Source organism: Neodiprion pinetum, chromosome 1 (assembly GCF_021155775.2).
Source record: "Neodiprion pinetum isolate iyNeoPine1 chromosome 1, iyNeoPine1.2, whole genome shotgun sequence".
NCBI lineage: Eukaryota > Metazoa > Arthropoda > Insecta > Hymenoptera > Diprionidae > Neodiprion > Neodiprion pinetum.
Window position 1 is genome coordinate 32,995,722 of NC_060232.1, and position 23,232 is coordinate 33,018,953.

The 23,232-nt window shown below is 42.3% G+C and overlaps 2 protein-coding genes across 7 annotated transcripts in view; one reads left to right on the top strand and one right to left on the bottom strand.

Annotated features, from left to right (window-relative positions):
- Nucleotides 1-23,232, bottom strand: part of LOC124212992 (neuropeptide CCHamide-2 receptor) — a 175,902-nt gene that overhangs the window by 51,154 nt on the left and 101,516 nt on the right. Inside the window, exons 1-2 of one of the 6 annotated variants that reach the window (XM_046614133.1) lie at nucleotides 10,854-10,912; nucleotides 9,464-9,592 (exon numbers count right to left, since the gene is read on the bottom strand). The exons of 2 other annotated variants lie outside the window; for them this stretch is intronic. The gene's annotated coding sequence lies outside the window, so the exon portion shown is untranslated. Of the gene's footprint in view, nucleotides 1-9,463; nucleotides 9,593-10,214; nucleotides 10,913-23,232 lie in introns of those variants that run through there. 3 more of the 6 variants (XM_046613950.2, XM_046614043.2, XM_046613868.2) reach the window with 3 other exon arrangements.
- LOC124212831 (neuropeptide CCHamide-1 receptor-like) overlaps nucleotides 17,000-23,232 on the top strand; it is a 70,031-nt gene continuing 63,798 nt past the window's right edge. Inside the window, exons 1-2 of the mRNA XM_046613381.1 lie at nucleotides 17,000-17,171; nucleotides 17,277-17,348. The gene's annotated coding sequence lies outside the window, so the exon portion shown is untranslated. The remainder of the gene's footprint in view (nucleotides 17,172-17,276; nucleotides 17,349-23,232) is intronic.

The following is a 23,232-nucleotide window of genomic DNA, read 5'->3' on the forward strand; positions in this document are numbered from 1 at the left end:
TCGGTGATCTGATAATTGAGAAAGCCATGCACTGATTCAGCCCTTTGGCCAGGAAGAAGGGTTCGTAAAAACGCTGTGTAAAGTGATGAAAATCCAATTCGGAAAACCAGTATGTACTCGTTTGATGGTCCAATTGACTTACTCCATCCGCGCTGTGCGAATACCCGTCCATTTACCACTGGGGTGACCGGTGTTCGTACAAGCCGTGAAACACCCACTTGCTCAATTATCGGATCACGGTTAAAAGTTGAACGTCCTATTGGGCCAGCATCGACGGAAATCCCGTGTGCGACTACCCGCCAATGAAACGAGCCACGATTGATGAACATTTTTTAACCAGAAAGTAGGATCCGTTGCGCTCAAGGGTCGTATCACTTTGGCCGCATGTAGGCAAAACTTTTGAGTTCGCAAATGATCAGTGACGCTTCATGGCCGTCTGATTCAAAATTGAGTCAAAACGTACGCGAAAGAGTCACTTTAGATGACAGCTGTATGCAGTATCGGGGAATTAACCCCGGGGAATAGATCAGAATACAAAAAGTGTCCATAAAGTAGAGTAGAAATAAGATGGCGTTGCTGTAGAAAAAGTTACAGAAGACGCCAGTCAGATTAAACCGTGATTGGTTATTAGCGCTATTCTGGTGACTTATTGAACCGCTTCTGGTCGCTTTTGGTGATCTCTTTTTTAGTTGAAAACCCACGTGAGACACTTCTCCTCACCTCCGCCCTCCATACCGGGGTCCCAACCCAGTCTGCATCGAGGACCATGACAGTGTTTCAAAGCGCGAGTACGTGACGTTACCTACGTGTGTCTCATCTGCATCGACGACTACGCGAGCAAGATCGTAGATTGAGGATGCAGCGCGACGAGATTGTCTTTCGCGTTGGTGCCGTTCGATTGAGGCAGGAAACAAGCCGCAGATCAAGAGAACCGGAACATGAATAAAGCAACTGGCACACTACGCACTACGCAGGGCATGATGAATTTCGGGGAACCCTTGCATGCGCAAAGTCTCTGCGAGGAAAACGCTTCGCTGTCTGATCCCTGACCTCGGGTAAACCCGGAAATATAATAATATTATACCCCGTAAAAAGTATGAAGTTAGCGAGAAGCGGCTTAGTTTCGTTTCGAAACGTTTTGTCATTGCGTAAGTTCGTTTTACTGTCTCCAGAGGGACACCGCTCGCTTTTCATGCCTAAGAAGTAATCACCGACTATGAGTCTTGCGTTGTTTCTGCGTATCCTGCAGGAGGCGATCGATATTTCCATTCCATGCGAGAACCACCAACTTTGGACAATTAACGATTACTCTCGCAGCGATCGTGAATATTATGCGACTGATCAAGATTCAGATTCACCGCGATATGGAATCTCGTCAGTCCGAAGAGTCGAAGCTCGTAATGATAAAAATGCTGAATATTTCGTCAGAGCTTTGATCATTGGGTCTGAAGTTTTTACTCTTTGACTTTGACCCGCAAAGTGCGTGCGACGACAGCGGTGAATTTCACGTCGTAAATATCCGTAACTTCAAAGTAAAGCAGCTACGACCAATGCCAGTCCAATTACATTGTATTTCACTGGCCGAATTCCCGGACGTCGAATGTGTGCGCAATATCGATATGTACGAACGCATAAACGGAAACCATGTGCTCGCGGATATGCTGTGTAATGTAGGTGTGGCGGCAGGTCGGGTTTTGTGGAGATTCACGACAGTGGAGGGCGAATAAATCAGGCAGGAAGCTATCATTTTCCGGTATCCCCAGCGAGCCTGGCCTGACTGGGGTAAGCCTGACCGACTCGGGTTAGCCAGACGTGACATGCAGACGCGTGTCTCTACAGGCCGCGAACCTGAAGGATCGAACAAAGCTCTAGCGATCGCGATCCGATCTGATTAATCACTCGTTTACCTCGCGGCGATTCGATAGTTGGAATTAGGGATAGTTGCATGTTTGATCGATCGATACTTATGGTGATAATGAGTACATTGCCTCGACTCAGGCATCAATTGACTTTGATATAAGCACCAGTTAGCACTGTCCTGAATTTCAACTGAAAGGTCAACCTCTCTGACCGTGTCTTTATTGGAGTTTCAATGTAGACGAAGGGTTACGTTGTGAGACTTGGTTAAGAAGTTTGCTTGCCCATTTCGAAGGGTATAAAGTACATTACATACAATGGTCGAATAGCTGAAAGGTATACTGTGCAGATTCTTTCTGGAAATTATCCACAAAAGCGAGGATAAATGAAGCGCGATCACGATCAAGGGATCGTTCTTGTACGGTCTTGTTTATTCTGCAGGGTACGAACTATACACAACCTACATGAGGCGTACGTGTGCACGGAAGTACGTACGTGGAATATTATAACCATTCTCCCTGTTTTACTTCCTCGCAGGTCAACAAGGCCTGGGAAGTGCCCAACGCACCGTCCGCAAAGTTACGGGATTTGCCGTTATTTAACATCGTCTATACCACAGCCTCTGTGTATACAGATAACGTTGAAAACCTTTAAAGTGGTCCGAACATCGCGGCGTTGAAGATACATAAAGCGGAAAGCTCGTAAACTGTTAATATGTGGATGAAATTATTAAATCTGCGCGGATCTTCTCTAAAGTAGGGACTCCGAGAATACACCGTTAGACAGAATCACACTGTACTGTAAAGATTATTTTTTCACAGCCCGCGGTTACCACAGTTCCAGAACGTTATTTTTCATCTTTCGATAAAGAGGCTGGCACGCTTTATACTGACGACTATCGCTGCGACGAGCCTCGACATAAATTGTTTTGAAAAAATTGCAAAAACTTTCTATGTTACAGCTTGATGAAGTAGGGAGTAGATGGGCAAAAAGTGGGAGTAGTGAAAGGGTGTGCGAAGGGTAAAAATTACACGGCTCAGGGCGCATTTACGTGAGCTTGATATACGAGCACACTGACCGCAGTTAAGCTCGGCATTAATTACGTCACCCTGCATGATTATTATCGATCCGAATACTTTGCGACTTTCCATTATGCGGGAACGATAATGGGAATTTGAGTTAAACAGAGCTTTACGTCAATTACTCAATTACCAGATTTCTTTTCTTGGCTGGTACTGATAACTGGTACGCTTTATTTCAGCAGAGTACAAAGAAGTCCCCCAATCCGATATTTGAGTAAGCGTAAACATTAGCTGAAAACGGAGTTCTGTTCATACAAGGGAGTCGGTTACTCGGTCTGGGATCATATCCGGACTGGTCCTTGAGACGAACTCAACGTCAAGCAAGCATATTGGTTTTCTTTCGCGGTGTAGAACGATAAGACGATTTTAGGGAAAAAAATTCCTTGATCATACTATATAAACTTCGTCTGCACAGGCTGAGTCGAAAAATGAAAAAAAATAAATCGATGTTACAACTCAGTTCTAGAACATTAATTTGTGTGTGTGTCTTTGTGTGCATCAGAATTTTCAAACGGTCGGATTGTGAAGAAAGCGGAAATGAATATTCAGACTAATTTCGCATATAAACTCTCGGAGTAAAATTATTTGAGGTTCAATAATAAAAACCGAAACAATACATACGCGTGCATATATTTGTTATTTTCCGACTTTCGTATATTTCACGGATCTCCTACAAAATTTTCGAAAGTAACAACGCACAAACATTGTACACCGGATGAGTAGAACGTGATACGATCGTATCGTTACACACCGCATAAACGATGAACACAAATGGGTTAATAATTTGGAATGGAAAGTACGGTGCCTCGAATTTGCAAATAATGGCGACAACGTGAGGGTAACGATCCACGCGCGATATCGCACGAGAAAAACAAGTATTTTGTTTTTGTATCTCGTGGGTTCAATTAAGGGCAACACGTGTCCCCGAAAGTACACGGACACCGTGCCTATTTGTCAATTCGCACGCTATTCTGTACGTGCAGTGCCTGTAGTAGAATCCGGAACGCAATGAATATGATTTCTCGGGATAACCTGCGGAACGCTACGCAATGGAAGAATAGATCCAGCTGGCGAACATTAATCCGTCCCGTTTGTCCAGGACAATAACTTCGTTTTAACCGACTAACTGGCACAGTTTTCCATTTTCCGAATACCAAGGTGATATAGGTATACACGTAATAGTTGAGTGTAAATTGTGGACACAGGAACTCGTTTATCACGGCTGCGGTACCGGAAACGCTTGGGAATGCAGCACGTCTAGGCTAGCAAGAGCGCCGGGCTGTTCCCGCGAATTTAATTAGATGCGAAAATCACTTAACCACTCTGCGGCCGAAACCGCGTACAGGTTTCATTAAGCTGCGCACGATGAGGCAGAGAGCCCAGAAATTAATTCGGACGAAAATCCTCACTTATAATTGCAAGAACATTAGTCCGGCTTCCGCATTTGCGGAGTTTTGAAGATCGCGTTACGAGAAATGGAAATCTCTTCGAGATTTCTATTCGAGGGACTATTCGCCGTTTCAGAATCGCCAAAATTCCCAAAAGAAAAGGAATTACGACATGGTCATTTCCGCAAAGGAGGAGAATTATAATAAGTGAAGCTTCTTTTCAAGATTAACGAGGCAAGTAATCTTAGACATGAGACGGCTTTGACGTTGAACAGAGAATTCTGGAATTCGTCTGGAAATTTTGAGAGGGGTTATTTTTTACAAAATATATTAAGCGCAATTGACTCGGAGTGGAATTGAGGTTCACCCTGCGGGAGCCAGACACGTTTTACGTATGTGCGGTAATATACATTTAGCTTCGTGTGTAAACGTAGTCGAGCAGATCCGTTTCGCAAGTGACAGTGCAGATTAAAGGAGAACGCCGACAAGGATAATTTTCAAAACGGTTTATCGCTCAGCCGTTTCGGATTCGAAACTGACTCACTTTCGCATCAAGACAGGCTTCGTGTAAACGACTTGCACAGCGGGTGAAAAAAACGGCTTGTAAATTGCTTCATCGAACCATAATGCGTCGTGAAAATACGGCCCACCTACTTTTTACGATCAACTCTACGCGGTGCTCACTGGATCCCCTTTACTACTTTTATCTGACAAGGGCTACTTCTCGATCGATATCAACGTTTCGTTACGTTTTTTTCCAGTCTCGAATACTTCGCTCACCATTCGAACATACCTATAGTTGTGACGGTAAAGTCAATAACACCCATTCGTTTTTGAAATTCAGACATTCGTATGCACATGGTAAATCGAAAACGAATGAAATTTAATAACGCGATGTAACCTCGACGCAAACCAGACAGTGAAATTAGTAGGGTGTTTCGATAGGACGCCGATAAAAGTATACAATACCTACCGATGTGTAATATAATGTACCTATCCAGATTCGGAGCACGATCCGAAAAGTTTTCGCCGATAAAAAATGGAATGTACATTATCGGATATGGAATAATATTTTACGCATTAAACTTTTCGGATATGCTGCAGGTCATCGGAATTATATGTTTCCGATTTGAAATCCAGTCAATCACGTAAAGCTCATCCACCCTTGGTGACATTGGCATTATGATTAATGACATTTTGCCTTTCCTTCCATCCATTTCGTATTTGTCCTCGTCAAACTCTGCGGACGCCCGATATCCTTCCGATTTTATTCCGGATATCACGTAAACTTATCGTATCAAAGAAAATAAACAGCGGAAACGTTCACCCGGCACGTATCTATTCCACGATTACCCCAAAATCGAATGTTTGAAACGTACGAATAATTAGAATTCCTCGTTATTCACCCGAGCGATTTTTCCTTTCGCGTTGGAATTTATGGGTTGATTTGACGCAGGAGTTTGCGTGAAACTGAAGGAAGGTACCATTGAAAAAAAAATACAATTTGCATATCATTGAACCGTTATAAATAACCGTTTCGAAACAGTGTAACTATTCAATACGTATATGGATTTTGACTACATTTCTCATCGAACCAACTATGTAGAAAAGTATTTTTCTAATTTCCACTTATCGCTGAAAACTCGGTCAAATTTGAACGACAGTTGCAGAGCGGTTTTTATTAGTATTTTCTACATCTATTGCCAGAAAAACTGTCCGTTAATCGTGCGCTCACAATAGGGTGGAACAAACAGACCCTCGCACCGATACCATTCTTAAAGATAACTTTCCGCAAAGAGGGTATGTTATTAATTCACTTATCAAGAGCTTGAACGTTTAAGACGCGTGTTTCAGCTTTCAGGGCTGAATTTATCCTCTTCGCAAGTGAAACCCTGCCGACTCGTCGGCCCTCTGCGAGTAACCCGTTCTAAATTTCGGCCCACGGCTCAAGACTGGATCTTCATTCTAGTCCGACCTTATTTGCTGTCCGTGACGTAAGTCGGCTGCATCGCAGCTCGTGTCTGTCACTGTAAGAGACCTCCGGCTGGCAATAAGTGATCATTAAATATGATTGGAAACATCTCACCTTCCAGCGTAGAAATTTCACAAAAAAACATTCGTCCAATACGAAGCAACCTATACCACAACAATGATTTCCCTGCCATTCAACTCGTGTATAATAAAGTTTCCAACCTCAAGTCAAACACTTTGCAAATTTTCAACGCATCTGTAAACGAAGTGCAGCCGCAGTGATAACATATTATTACTGTCTGGTTTCACCGGTCGCGCGTAGTTCAAAACTAATTCGGACCCGAGACGATGTGCCGCTATGCCAACGACTCGTAACAGCTAAACGAATCATAAAGTTAGCACGTGAACACACACACACACACACACACACACACACACACACACACACACACACACACACACACACACACACACACACACACACACACACACACACACACACACACACACCAGACACTTGAGGTGGGAGGCTCGGAAGGGAGAGCGAGCCCGTATCAGTTTCGCTCGAACAATAACTTTGCACTAATTTCCTTCCAGGAGAATCCTCGAGGGCTCCAGCAGGCTGCTGCACGCCTCTTCGTACCTTCAGCCCCTGATTCCGAGTGAGATAGGATCTTTTCATTTTTCCGGGGGTGCCGGCGCTGGCATGCGACTATTATTTATTATTCAAAGCCTGCTTCTGCAGTCTCGCCTTACTCGCGAGATAATTATTGTATTATACGTACGTACGGTAGAGGTACATAATTGCGCCTGCTGTGATAATTCTTCGTGTCGCAGAGAAATGCACTCTCAATTTCTATTCCATTTTAAAGTGCGATACGATACGTGCACGGAACGTCCAATCGCTTCTGCAATCCTCGCGTCGATCTCGAAATTCGTCCATCAATCTCCTTACGTTTGTATACCTAGGATTGAAATTGTATGCGAGCGCGTCAGTGAATTCCTCGACTATTCATCACCGCTGATTACTGTTGATGTACTGAATTTACACTCGAAACAACCGGCTGGCCTGCAGCGTCGCTCTGATCAGGCAGTGAAAAGATCTGCCTGTGATCACCTCGAGGGGTTGAGAGTTCAAGAATTTCTCAATCGATTAACATTGCGTTTGAAACTTTGAAGAAAGCTATCTAAGTTACGAGATACGTCTCTGATATTACATCTTCCACCAACCGCGCAGGATATTGAAGAACAAAAGTGGTGGGTAGGCGAGGCTGTTGAAAAATTATCTCATCTGCGCAGACGGGGCGAATTTTGATTGTCTTACGTATCGCGTGTCTAATGGTATAAAGACGTCTGCGCCATTTTGCGATCTTTTGCCACGCGTAAAGGTAAAAAGATGTATTTTTTCCCCCTTTGTATTTACGCGAAAAACACGAGGATACGTTCAAAAACGTTGAAATTGTAACATGGATCAATTAACGGTAAAGGGTCGTAGGTACGGTCGGTTATACCCTTTCGTCACCAACTTTATGAAAATATATTACGAGTGAACGTAGAAGAAAAAAAAATTATAGTAACACATGCGAGATTTTCTGGTTATAACGACAAAAAAAATTTCATTTTATACCTGTTACTGTATTTTTTGACTATAGCAAGAAATGAAACCGTAGCTAAGGACTGAATAGTAACTAAAACCTACGGAAATTTTACTCGGTGCGGCGATTGTTGACCGAAGCATGATATTGCAAACACGAGGATCGTGCGGTCGCAATTTTCACATCAATCTGAATGTTAATTCGAAAGGAATTTTCTTTTATGAGTCCGGCTCTCAATTAGATGGTCCGGTGGTTCGGTCTCAACGTAGGGCCTTCCCTTTGATTCCGGTCATGAACAAGTCACACGTACAGGGAATGAAAATATTAACCGAAAATATGAGTTCGGCAGAGTTGGAATCCTGCAGCAATTACGAGACGCTCATAGCAGTCAATAGCTGGCGCATCTTTGCTTATACGGTTGGCTGTCGTAAATCTTCGGAACGCAATCGAGTTGCCTTCACTTCGTCTCTAGAGCGTTAAACTTGTTTTATTACTCATCTCTGAGTGGCAAAAGCCAAGATATGCAGCTTACGTATCTCCCCCGCAACCTTGACGCTATTCGCAATCCTGTGTGTGTACGAAAGGTCTGCCGCAATAAGACGCGTACCGAAGTTGCGGGAAAACGCTTCGATAACGCAAGTGTACCTGTAAGGTATGTCAATCTCATACATCGAAGGCCAGAGGAAGCATCCTTCGTTAAATCCGACTTCGAGTAAGTCGTAAGAAAAACTTCGATTTTCGAAAAAGGCGTTTTTTCTTTGCCCAACCGCGTCCGAGTGACTTCACCGGGAAACGGTGAAAATTTATCACGTGTTGGAAGAAAATCAGTCTTCACCAATTTACATACAACAGTAATCCTCGCTTTTGCCGCACGTATTATACGTGTACAATGTATATTCCGTGCATGCATTTACGTACATCTGCAACGTATAATTCTTGCGAAACCTTTTCGTGAATCGAGTCGTATAATCGTTACGCAGAAGCACGTATCGTTTATGTAATCAATTCAACCGGCTCCGAGTCTAGCTGGTTTATTATATCGGCCAGCGGATCAATTCAAGAGTCGATCAACTCTAACGAAACTGACTTGAACATTCCGTCGAGTAGCAGTACTTGGTGTTGAACAACACGGAAGAAAAAGTTTAGGGACCGACGCGTTCTGTTGTTGACTTTACTACAATTTTTCTACATGAAACTTAATTTCTGTGGTAAATTGAACCGTTGATTCGGTAACTCGTGGCTTTTCTGCAGTAACTTTAACATGAAACTACAATAAGTTTAACAAAAAACTGCGCCAGTCCCTCAATTTTTCCAGGAGAGGTAGTGAATCTGAGAGTAATTATTTTTCTCTCGAGTATTACGACAACGCCGCGTACTTGGACGTTGATACGCATTCGATTTGCTTGTTTTGATAGCGGGCAACGATGCGCGTTACGCATTATCTCAAAGCCTGACTTCCATAGCTGCAAATAAGACGGACATCGACGATGGTCTGATCGCCGAATATCATGTTTACTTAAAATGGATCAAAGCAAGTTCGGATAAACTGTATAACGATGCCTTATCTCACCTCGTCTGATGTTGAACAGCCCCCAATCAAGTTCCGACACAGGATTAGCAGCCTCTGATTACTTCCTGATTTTGGGTGGTATGTTTATTTCTTCAAAATTACTTTCCGTCGAGAACTGTCCCTGAGTCGCTAAGGACGATGATTTTCAAAACCGTTTGACAATTAATCGCGGCGCACCGCGAATTCATTTGCGCTCATTATGTCGAAATTCTCCGCTCCGTTTAAGGGGGCATCCCACCCAATTGGTGTGAAGGAAAAACCGATTATTCGTTTTCCGCAAGTTCAAACGGCTAGAAATTTTATAAAAATTTCAAGCTTTTACCAGATTGCCAGGATGGAAAAAATCAATAGATCTATACAAGCGCGCTATTTTCGCGGATTTTACAACTTAGTTATATCGGCTAAAAATAAAGCAACGAGAAATAGAAAATATCTGATGCTCGTGGGATGTAATATACGCCACTAAAATCGTTTAGAAGAAATATGTATGAAAAAAATTCCAAGGATGAAAAATTTCAGGTGCAAGTGCTTTACAGATTTTTTTTTCAATCAATTCTGTAACACCGCACGTTTCTTATAACGGTGTTAGATGAAAAATCGAGAACGGTTTCATCGGTTCGTTTTAGTTGATAACAATATCAAATGCAGAATCTACTTTGAAAAATAAAACAATAGTTTTTCGGTAATGGCTCAGCACTTTTGTGAAATTAGCGTGATACAAATAATAAATATATTTCGAAAGGTCGCTAACCATTAGCCAAACTGGTTTGCTTGAAAATTGAGTTGAAAGTAGGTGGATTTGTCGCACTACAAGGGTGGGATACCCCGTCAAAGTTACGCGAACGATAATTAATTCTACCAGCGTACGTGCGACGAGCAATTCTCCTTACGCAAAACCGGGTTGAGATAAATTTCGAAAGAATTTTTCACCACAATTCTACAGCATACCCTAAAAGTTAATATTAAAAATACCGCGCGTACGATAGAATTATATTTTCCAAATGAAGTTGTGCACAAAACAATCGCAACCAGTTGCGACGTAAAATACTACTCGTCGAAAAGAAAGGGGGCGGAATTATGAAACACAGTAAAAAAAAAATTTCAATCCGCGATTCTTATCGCATAATTTGTCATAACAGCAGTTTGTACGTGGCGCTTGATTACTCGGTGCATAAAGAGTTTGGGAAAAAAGTTGCAAGCACTTTACTACCATTCAAATGCTTCGTATCGATCTTGGATAAGCAACAAACTGATTCTAACGATAAGTTTCCATCATAATAATAATCATTCACGGACGAATACATTTAATGAATCTTGGTAAACGGAATCGGCAACATTTTATCGGAAAGTATCTCAAGCTATCCGGTAAACGAAAGACTATCGCATCAACCGTCAATGTTTGAAAATATTCGCCGAGGAGCTTTCCGAGGGTGGAAATTTCACTTCGCGGTCTGAGAGCGCGCTGCAAACTGAATCCAAGCGCCACGACGATCAGCGCACGAAGCGACGCAGCCGCAGATATAGCGAGAAGCCGAAACCGAAACTGAATCTGAAGCGAACAACATTCTGGCCAACTAAACTGACAGTCCCCGAGTTGACTGTGACAATTCGTTATAACCTGGACGTGGAGGAGACACAACGACGTATATTCGTGCAGCCTATAAACGTCGCCTCGATGTCCTGCCGCCAAGGACACGCGGGGAAATTTACACGTCTCGCGTCCTTCGGGCGCTTGCAACTTACCGCTGGTAACAATGTTTACCCTTGGGGAAATTCTCGGAAAGAGGATCGAGAGCGAGACGACCGGGTCTCCATAACCGAATACCCGATACACGATTATTTCTTGAATCCGAGGATTATCGCTGCCTCGGCCGATGCTCACCTCGATGATCCATAATTCCCGGCTAACCACGGTATTTATCCTTGAAAAGGACCATCGCTGAAGTCCACGGAACGCTGACGACTTATTATACGGTGAAACCCTTTCTTCTTTCTGCTTCATCTTCTTTTTCTTCTTCTTATTCTTCGACTCCTCGACGTTGCACGGTTTTGTAAATGGAGGTCTTTAGACACTTTTCATATATCTACGCCTCTTCGAGTAAACGGTGTTGACCGAAAATTCAACAAATTTGTTCGTGCTTCTCGTTTAGCGAGGAGAAAATTGCGGAGAGGCTCAAAATACTTGCACAGGCTTAACAGCGTTTTCCGTCTCTTATTTTCGGATGAAATCTCTCAGACAAATTGTCTTCGTCGCGGTGATATGGGAACAGGTAAAGGAGTGTCGTGGAATTTGAAATGAAATTAAAATCCCCCTCGAATACGTTTCTCGTTATCGATCACAGATGAAGAAAACACAAGCAATAAAAATAACGACGGTATACCGAAGATAGTCGAATAATTAATTAAAACCTTATATCTAGTATACAGGTGCTGTGAAAACTTGTTATAAACCCAAGTCAGTAATTAATAGCGACGAAATGCGACGAAGCAATTTCTTAGGTGTTATAATCACAGGTAGAGAAAAAAAAGTCTGAAAATGTGATTACGATAAATTCGTTATTGCGGTATAACCGCGGGGTTATTAAAGGGCGGAGGATATAAATTCCATCGTTTATATCGGTCATTATTATCATCCTACGCTTTCGCAAGTTCTTAATTAGTACTGAGCCGCTGCAGGTTATACTTGAAGTATGGAGAAAAGAAGGTGAAGAAGGAAGGGAAAAGAGAATCGGGATGAGCAAGAAACGCGGAGGAAAAAAACTCCTCGACAAATCTTATTAGCCTTAATAGCTCGGACTTGCAATTTCCAGTAGCAATTCGCGCGACAAGACAAGATACATAATCACGCGCCATAGCATATTCAACGACCCTGCGATCTTTCCCGGCTTACTTGTATCTCAGACAAACCCTTTCTCTAAAACTTTGACCGGATGTTCGCCGCGTTCATGCATCCAGGAAGTGAATCTGAAGCTGAGTAAACACCAAAAACATATTCTTCGATATGACTGAATACCCGCAAAAAATTTCCCCCAACCTTGCATCCGAATGCAGATCTGAGAACTGATTAAACCACTACCGGCTCTATCGTGTACGGTACTTAAGAAAACATTATCGCAAGTACGTGAAGAATTCACGGTACGTGATTAATATTCGAAAAGTGATTAGGTTTGGGTCTCCCTTAGAGACTGGATAGGTTTATTTGCCAATGTGTGGTCGTCCCCACTCCTGACGCTGATGCTAATGGTGTATTCAGGGCTGTTTGCCAGATATCAATTCCTGACTAACCATCCATGAGCCATTTTACAGATATCCGCACCGCGTAAAGATCCGTCAAGTTATTCCAAGGCACGCATAGCGTGGTGCCTATCGCGGACATATCGATGTTTGTTACACGAATGGTGATATTCGGCCGCCACCCACGACTTACGAAAGGGCAGGAGTGAGGCGTCCTTTTCATAAAACCGTGCGTAAAGTGTTACAAGGATACGCGAGGGTGAAATATTTATATTACCGAACGCGAACACGTGAAACGTATGGAAAATACACATGGCTATTCACAAGCCTACGGTGAATTCGTAATATGTATAACCTACTTCAGTGATGTGGAACAACCTTTTGTCCAAATATTTAATCTGCTAATGGGGCTCGGAGATTGGAAATACGCTATGTGATTTGGATCCACCCTGTATAATGGAAGAAAAGGTTGAAGTGTTCGGTGAAAAATCCATCTCGTATTTTCTCCACTCGTTGAAATCGGAAATTAAAAGATATTACGTACTTTGTTGAGAGGTTTAAGCCAGCTCCAATGGCGAGGATTGTATAATACGGTCTCGTTTACCATTTCCAGTATTTCCAGTGCCGATTTCGGCGAGGTTGAAGCATTACAAAGGTCGGTTACAAAGTACCAACGCGAAACGAGTCCATCAGTCAACGTTGGGAACCCGGAGGCGCGGCGGACGGCAAAATTGTCACGTTAACGTATCGAGAGAAATAAATAAATAAAACAACTCTGGACTCGGTTTTCCAAAGTCAGATATAAGTTTCGGATGATTTCAATCGTACAGCTCAACGCCGCGGGGACAAAAAGTCCGTCGGGTGCGTCAGCGATTGAACGACGATACTGGAAAATGGATTGTATCCAGGCAACTTTCTGCAGTCTCGCCCGCCTGGCAGTGCCAAAAGGGAGTTGAAACGGTGTAAATGGAAAATCGAAATTCACCGAGCATTCCATCACGGGCAAATCGGAGATTTGCATTCCAGCTACGCTTGGGACGAAGATATTTGAACTTGGGTTGTTTGTAGCATCAAAAGTAACGAGTCTCGTCTCATAAGAAAACTTTACGACAGCCTATCTGACTATCAGTGTGAAATAAGTTGTAAATTGCGACAAGACTCGGGTGTGTATCTGGATGCTTTCGCCTCGCCTTGCCTCGTCCTTGACTGTCTAATGCCGAAATACACATAAGCACGCGGGTATAGTAATGGGCTTGAAAAAGTTTCCGTTTATTACGGTTGGTCCGATGCCCAATGTTCGGGAAACTTTGGTAAACTGTTCGAGTCATTGGGGCGAAGTGAAGCTCGTGCAAGTCCGTTTTTCGTACGCATTTACTCGGCGATTTAGTCGGCGGCAGGCAATTATGCGGTACAATTGAGGACGTTTCTTAATCACTTCGAAAATCAGGATTGAATCACCAGCAACGATCACCATGGCCCGCTGTCTGGGAATGTACAATTTTGTGCCTGGATAAAATGATGTACACCTCTATTTCGTCCAGTCATTTTTGGCGGCTTGATGTATGCCTAAAATTTACCGTAGGTATGTTAAAAAAAAAATTGTCAGTTGTAACTTGAGTTGTGTTATACACGCATCCGATTCGACTTTACAGTTGTGGCGGTAAGTTAGTTCGAAAAGTTCCGGTCCCTGTTTCTATCGAAGTTGCACAAACTTCACTGGTCGGGTATAAATTTCGAACATTCAAGAACTCGCTCAACAAGTTCCTCCCGAAACCTTCGAAGAGAAATCCTTTCTCTTATCGCCGCCATAACCGATTCGATAATCTGCCGCTGCATGCACGACATTCCATGCTGGCGTAATTAATTCTGTCGCACGTGAACCGTTCGATCGATACTCAGGAAGGATTTTTCCCAACTCCAAATCCTAGCCGCCTGAAATAATCCATTTCCGGAAATGTGACAGCGGATGTGTTGGCTCCTATTTCGAGTTGCCATTCGACGACGCTGCAGCAAATTCAACGTTACCAAGGAAAGGCCCAAAACGGATAATATAGCGTAATTTCCGCCGATCGATGGCCTTCGTTGATCAACGTAATATTATTATTTGGCCAAGGTTACGATCGCAAATTTACCCCAAGTTCTGCACGCGGCAATAAATACGATCGCCTGTAATTGCTTGTATCAACATAACTACGTGCGAGGCAATAGCACGCGTCGGCAAATTGCTGGTAATTAACCCTTGCGTGTATAACACCGGTGTCACACCGGGGTCGTAGAAGACCCCAGGTAAAAAATCATTTCTCAGAAACGGAGATGTCGATTAAAATAACTTGAAAAAATTCTAGGACACTCTTTACTGTATAATATTTCAAGGCAAATTGGTTACTTTTAGCAAAATGAAAAAAGAAATTCATGAAACAACAAAATACCGAAAAACGGATCATTCCATTATTTATCTTGGGACAAATTAGATTATTTCGAATATTTTTCACGTGGATTTACGGTGAACATGTCGCCGGGTCATTTTGACCCCGGCATGCAGCGTAAGAGTCAAGTTCAAATCTCAGCGATATGTTTACTCCTGATGAAACGATTCTAGTCGTTCTTCGTGTTCACTGAGCGGACGACATTAAAAACTTGTGACATTAAAAGATGAAGCGTCGGCAGTACGTCATGCGTACAAAGTTTTTCACTTAATATCCAAATCACCGGCCATGGATCAAAGCTCATAGCCGCTTTGTGTGAAGTTTAATTTCAAATTCTCAAAGGAATAAAATAAAAAAACAGGTCGAAATTGTATTTACAGACGAATATTGCTGAAGAGAAAAAAAATACAAATCACGGTCCTTCCCATAGGACCTCGTGCTTCTTGTTTTAATTCTCGTTGCCTCTCTTTTGCGTCGTTAATTTTTTTCAAAGAAGAATAATCGGTCGACTAGATTGTCCATGATTGAGTTACGCGGTAAACTTGTCCGTTCTCCCGGAATATTAACCGTCTACACGCGAAAAGCTTTACACGCCTAGACACGAGAACTCATTGTCAGCGCAAAGGTATCGAGTATCGCGAAAACGGGAATTTCGTTGTTTGGATCTATCCAGCGGACTGAGGGAGGGTTTTCTTCTTAATGAACCACGCGAGTCACGAATCTACTCGATTTTCTGCTATTTTTTATCCCCAACGAATCTCCTCTCTCTCAATTCCAGAAAATCGTTAAGAACCGATCGGATTTGACGATGTAAGAAGAAGAGAACCAATAACAGTGAAAGGCCACCCACGCTGCGTGCTTTCGCGTAATAAAGTTATCCATTGCGGATGGGGGAGGAGGTATTGTCCCCATAACGAACAGCCATCAAACTCTGTGATCTTCCGAGCTCGTTAAGTATAAATGAAAAAAGATACCGTAAGAATGATAACGAGCCGGTAATAAGCCGGGCAACCTGCCGCGAGCAGCAGCTGATCTGCATAGAACATGTATACGTCTAATTTTACAGTTTTAGCCAAGACCAGGAAGACGTGGGAAGGTAACGCTGCCGTTGGCCAAGTCGTTAAAAGTTACGAGCCACTGATCTGGGCTATAAGTACGTATATATACACGATTCTCGCTACGTTTATACGCAGCCTTCTGTTTAACAACTCTTCCGCCACCTATAAACAGGTATGCAGTCTGCATGGCACACTCGCAATTGACGGAGAAAACTGATCTCTCTTCAACCTAATTGGACGTAAACTAGTCGAGCGAAAGGATTCTTCGACAACCAAAACCGCCGACCACGCAGGGTTGTACAGTAATGGCGCCGATTCGCGGAGGCCTTATATGATACTTGTTCGATTAGGATGGTTGTACATAATGTAAAATTATAAAATAGAACGAATGATCTCACCGTCGAGCGATATTCTCGACCTATGCTACTTGTACCACGAGCTATACTCTTCTGTCAATACCGTGGCAGAACCGCAATATAATACTTGTTGGATCACACGATATCATTCGTGTCTCATGATTTAAGCTGTATAATGGAAGAAGAATGGACCAATTCAACCCTATTGTATCGCGCGATACTCGGCGTGTATGCTCTTGTGCGAATACTGTATTAAAGCCGTTTGTACATATCTTCGTTGAATTACACGATTGTACGTGGGTCTTCTAGTTTAGATTGTGTAATGGAAAAAGAATGGATGAATTCTTCTGGACGGTCGTACTATCGCATGATACTCTCGACGTATACTCTAGCGTGAACGACGTAGTAAATAGCCGAACTCGATCCCAACTGGTGTTGTAGTGAATGAGACTCGGTCAGCTTCGCGTCGCGAAATAAAAAACCACGACGGTTGATTACTGATCTAGTTTCAATTATCAGATAGGGTTCGTGGCGTATTTGACGTATACGTGATAATGTTTTGATATTACATGTAATTGTTTTTTTTTTCTATTCAGAGGTATTTTTCAACGGTGTTTCAGTTGTTTGCTTAAGCGTTAGTATTGATAAAAAAAAAAAAAAAAAAAAAAAAACCCATTAGTCATGTACGCTGGTAATTTAAAGCCAGAGTTGAAGAACGCTAGTGATTTTATATTTTCAGCCCCTGCTCTGTGAAGTGAAGATGTGTTCGAAGGGACGAATTGGATGCTATTTTTGATTATTTGAAATAAAAGTGAGTATGATCGCAAGTAGTTAAAACTTGTTCGATTTACATGCGTAACGGTAATTACATGGTCGGCATTATTTTGGTTTAGACTTTAAAAGGATCGCGGTGAGAATTATCATTAGCGTGTCAAATTATATTCGCGAATATTCTTTGAACTAGTCAAATACCGCATTTGAAGTAATATCTTTCCGTGCAACAGGTTTTCTTTCGTGAATGTTGTCCCAATTTATATATTCGCAAAAGAGAAATTGCAGTGTCTCGAGACGCGTGATCGATTTGTATCGCAATATACATCGAAGACGTTAGATATACCACTATTGCAAAAAAATTTCTGGTACGTGAAAATTTTTTTGTAAAATTGGATGATAAATTCATATCTACATAAGTAGATTCACTCCTTCTTATCCTTTTCACCTCTCCGTTCTTTTCTCACGCCCTGAAACTGACGAATCCCCTCGCATCGTGATACTTTTCGGATTTTCGCCGAAGCTGTCGGAGCCCTTTGATCCGTGAAAAGGGAGATCTTCCCCTCGTTGTATTCACAACCGTGCACCGTGATTCAACCGAATCAAAATATCCCCGGTGAAATTCCCTCGCGACGCGACCGACAAACGCCGCCAGTCTGACTCTACGCGCGGCTTTTCCACTGAAATGAGACCGTATTATTTGACGCAGCTACCCAGCTGGAGTCGTCCGTCCTTCTATTTGGTTTTCTCGCCTAATGACTTCGCCAATTAAATTGTAATATCCATTTCGCGATATTTGGCTTCTTGCTTCACTCGCGAACATTACCGAGAATCCAGCCGATAGGACGGCGAAGGATCTTCTGCGTGTCTGCAAGCCGGGATCCGAAAGCACGGCGGAGACATTCGTCAAGAGTTAAGCTCCTCGTTACTACCATTCATTCAAGGGACAGACGGCGCGGGGGCTGCGTCTAAGGATGCCGATCCACCTCGAGCATATTTCAGTTGAGCCCAGCTTGCAGACGAGATTATGACATCGGGTCCAATCCGCCATCGCTCGTCTTTTACCAGAGAAATTTAACCCCGCGTGCGGAGAAAATGGAAGACAGCTGTTGCGAAGTCGGCCGCAGAATTTTTATTTCCTAGGTAGGGGAGAACGGGGCACGACGGAAAACATTTGAACATTGAGGTGTTATTAGACGTTTCTTTGATATGTGTTAAGTTAAAGAATGAAACATTCTTATAAGAAAAAATTAAATTTTGTCGACGATTTTTTAAAAACAATATTTTAGATAAAGGCCATTTGCTCCGAAAAATAATTTTTATTTATTTTTTTTTTTTTTTGTCATACGTATTGATAGATAATCAATGATTTATGCAACACAGGTAGAATTAAGGGATGCAGTGTTATTAAAAAATAACATTTGTATAATTTTTGGAGAGAGTCCGTCGTGTCCGGGTCCCCCTATAAATGAATGATGATACCCGCGTTAAACGCCGAAATTAAGCGTCGCGGGAATCGGAAGTCAGCTGACGCACGTTGACGTCTGTCAATCAGAGGCCAAGTCACTGCCCGTTCGTTCATGCACACCGATTAATGGTATTCGTATTCGTTCGTTTTAACCCATTCATACTTCCATCGCTCAACAGGTTGACAGTGACAACGATAATAACCGAATATTTTTTGACGAAAAATTTTTCTACTCGTGAATAAAGAGTCACGGGGATATCGCTGTTTTATCTCTCATTTCCCCACGGATATACGATACTGCGTAATATCGTTTGAAGTTTAATATTACAGAGAATTCGAAGATTATTTTTATACCGCCGTAAAGGCGGTTTTGGTTCATCCTCGGCTTCGATTCTGTGAGTACCTACTCGAAGCGCTGTTCAAGGTTTAGGACTTGACAGTTCGCGTATAATACAAGTCACGATGATCACGGACAGTTGACAATTTTCAGCCCAGACTAAATCTAACAAAAGGGAGAAAGTTTCTTTCCCTTTGAATTTGTCAAAGGGGCGTCTTTCTTTCTTCGCGAGACGATTCAGTGATTACGAACAGCCAGATTATAAGCCACACGCTTTTTGAATCGTTATCGATTTGAGACAATTCAGAATTTGGAATTATTAAACTTGCGAATTGTACAGCAAGATTGTAACACACCGAAATTATTCACATTTATTGAACTATCAACCCTTCAATTACGAATTACTTTAAATTAAATGCAATCTATATGTACCCATAGAAATTTGGGATGTAAATTTTAATAAAAACCTCAGCGGCCATGAATTTTGTGGCGGCAGCGTTCAGCTCTGTCCAATGATAGCGTTACCTCATTGTGAAGCGTACATTTCGTTCGTTTCGAAGGCATTTCTCGCGGTTAGCCATTATAGCTGTCCAGTCGAATTTTTTCCGTCGAACTCCAAGGAGAATCCCCGTAGTCGGGATTTCGTGGCAAAATTCAATTTCCACAAATGAAAGAAGGAACGCAAAGCTTTCCTAATAATAGAATCGTAATCTTATCAGTTTGACCGGCTCATCGCCACGCGGCGTTCGACTCGATCTTCTGCGACGGTGTAAAGATAGACTTTTATAAAAAAAGAAATACGTAACGCCGTTTTTCTATTTGTTGAGAAAAATTGAAAACATAGAAAGCACGAACTCCAAATGATTCCGCGGGTCTAAACTCCCTGCAGAGAGAATAACTTTTGCCGGGGATAAATACATATCCCCCGGGAATGTATAAAGCCGGGATTATCTGCTCTTAGAATCGCACGGCACCGTTCGAAAGAGATTGAGAAGCGAGAGATATCGCGGATGGCTTAGCGTCGAGATAGCCTCGCGGCTTACGAGCTTGCAGTGCTTCGTTGTGTTGCGAATCCCCCCGCCAAAGGTCATGGGATTTTGATTTACCGCTCAGCACCGAATCTGCAGACGTCGTCGTCGTCGCGTCGTGCCGACAGGCCCCGTGTAATAAATCGGAATCATTTGCTCGCCGCGGTTTCGGCTCGTTCCTGGTAACGCATGATCGCTCCATGCAGGTACGGGAACATTATTATTGCGGCGAAGCGTCGCCGAGGCTCCCCGTTTCCTTATGAATTTTTCATCCCAAGTCCCGCAGCGTTCCCGGCGGTAAGTATGCGTACCTCGTGACGCATTCCCGAGTGAAAGAAAATAGTTCTCTCTGGACGCGAGCCCTGAAAATTCCTGACCTAACAGACAAATCGAACCCACGTACCAGAAACACCTTATCGCAGGTCAATCAACTCGTCTTTTACCTCGCGGCTCTATATTGGCGCATAACTGTGACCGGAAATTCGTACGATCAAATCGAGTATACCGCAGCATTGAATTTTTGTCACAGTCATTTTCTAGATCTTCGATTCTGTCACTATTTTTTTAATAAAAATCCACGTCGGGCTAGATACGGCGTTTCAAAACAGAGAGGAAAAAACAGCGGAAGAATATTTCGCACACGTTTATATACGTACACAGTCAGCCTACTTCCCGTTGCAATCAATGCGCCTACAATTATAACAACTGGGAACGCAGCAGTAACGAACTGACGGAGGTTTCGATCAGGCTTGATTGGACATCTTCGCGATATAGAAAAACGTTCATTTTAGGAGAAGGAGCTTTCAATTGGTCCGACAACGATACCAGTCGAACTAACTTTCAATCTCTTCCCGAATATTTTTCCGCTCTGTTCTTCTTTATACCAGCCGGAAGTTTTCCGGATTTGCCTTCCTGATAAAATTTTTTGGTAACTCTTGATATTCTGTACAAAAACCCTTGAAGCAAATTGGGTCTATAGTCCCAAATAGATACAAAGCTCCTATCCAAAGTCTGTTTTTCAATAAATTCATCCAGATTTTAAATTAAAACTTCAAGTCTGGAGTAAAGTAAAATTCTAATTTCTGGGCCTCTTGGCTCATTGTCAGAGAGAAGGTCTTTCACTATTTCAGTTACATTATAATCGAATTTTGCCAGGCATATTGTACATACACGATTATACATGGTAACCTTAGCAACGATATAGCAGAGCACAAACTTACTCTGAGAAATTTCTTCTGCGGGACTTTTAGCTGATGGAGAATAATTGGAACTTGCCTGCGTTTTGCTTTTACTTCACAAAAAAATTGGTCAATGTCACGAAAAAACTGATTTGTAGGATTTGCCGCAAAGTTTATAGATTTTCGATTCAACGACGGATACTTTTATTCACATTTTATCGCGTTTCAAAGTGCGATGAACTAATTACTCAGTAATGGATTGTAAAAATGTTAATAAAAGGCTCTTAGAATACAACTCATCCGAATTACATTATGAATGACAGTTTTCAGTTAAATTAACTCGGCCCCCTCAGTCCGCAATTTCGACCGTCTCTCTTCTTTTTCCTGTAGGCTACGTTCCTCGTCTGAGAACAAGTGCCTATCTGCTCTTATTAGATTGTTTTCTAATCTGTTTTTATTACTTTCGCTTTATTTTATACTTCATTCAACAACTTAATTTTCTTTGCTTTTTGTCATTTCTATTAAACTTTTTCCGAAAGCACCACGTCGAGAGATTCAAAGCAGAGCCTGGTTTTTACGGACATTCAAATATGCCGCATTTCCATTTTCTCACATCGTAACTAAGCGGTAATAGTATATGGCTATGTCCTTTCAAATCCGTGTCTAGAAAAAGGTATGGCTGAATCGCGCATAATTAGATGAATGATTCCGAACAAATTTTGCGGTCAAAATAAAATTTGACTATGCACGCTGACGCCTACGATTTGCATGATATTTCCTATTATTGAGTCTCAATATTCTTGAAAAGAGAATATTATTTGTGGCTGATTGATATATATGGGCAGCATCCTGCATAAAAATAGCCCTGCTTCGGTAATACTTTTTTCTGGGTGCAAAGAATGACCGGCGTTCAAGTCTCTGGTAAACTCTAATTAAAAAAAAAACTACTTGAAAAATCAGCTTCAAAGATCTATGCATGAATTTTAAAGGTATTGAACAGTTTACAAGTGTTTCAACTTTTAACGAAATTGATAATTGTAAGAAACAATACCTTTATTGTCTCGTTCGTCAATCCTCGAGTAACTCTCTTTCACTGTTGAAGATATAAATTTGAAAAACTGGTAAATTCGAAAAATTAACGACGGAGCCAGGAATCGAACCTGGTATCTAGCGATGCTTTAACGGAGCCTTACTGCACTAGACCACCTAGCCGCCCTGACTCTGATGTCGTTAATTCCTCTCATCACCAGTAAGTTCAAATTTGTTTTCTTGTGCTGTTGTATGTGTGAATATAAAGTGTTCTTCCTCTTCGAGCACAACTGTAAGAATGTCTGTAAGTGTGTTTACATTTTGGAATCTTACGCTTCTGATGCGAAGCCCGTAAGACAGTCAATGACCGTCTAATAATTGAAATGCGGATATGCATTATCAATATTAACATCTTCAATCACATCTCTTTCACTGTATCACACGCGCTCTAAGCTTATCTTTAACTTCAAAGTGATGCATACGCGCTAAGTATGTAACATCGGAGAACTCGGCAGCACTCTGTGCGAGTTCCGACGTGCGACTGAACCGGTAAGCGCAGCCGGCGTATCAGTATCTCAAATACACTTGTTTCTACCTGAAACGACACTCGACTCGAGTGTTTAGACTTCGATCAAGCTCGGCTATACAATCAAACTCCTTGCAGAGGTGAATAAATTTTATCTCGTGTCAAAATGTTCAAGAGAGTGCCTTCCGCAAGAAGACGCCGAAAATGTGACGTTATTGCAACGCTTTTCTGGCCTGGTTTATCTTGCTTTATCCAACATCGCTTGGAGAAATCGTCTTCATTCTTTCATCGGGGAGAAACGTACGAGTATACAACTTCGCACCGTCGACCGGAAACACGAGGCATCTTCGCATTGTTC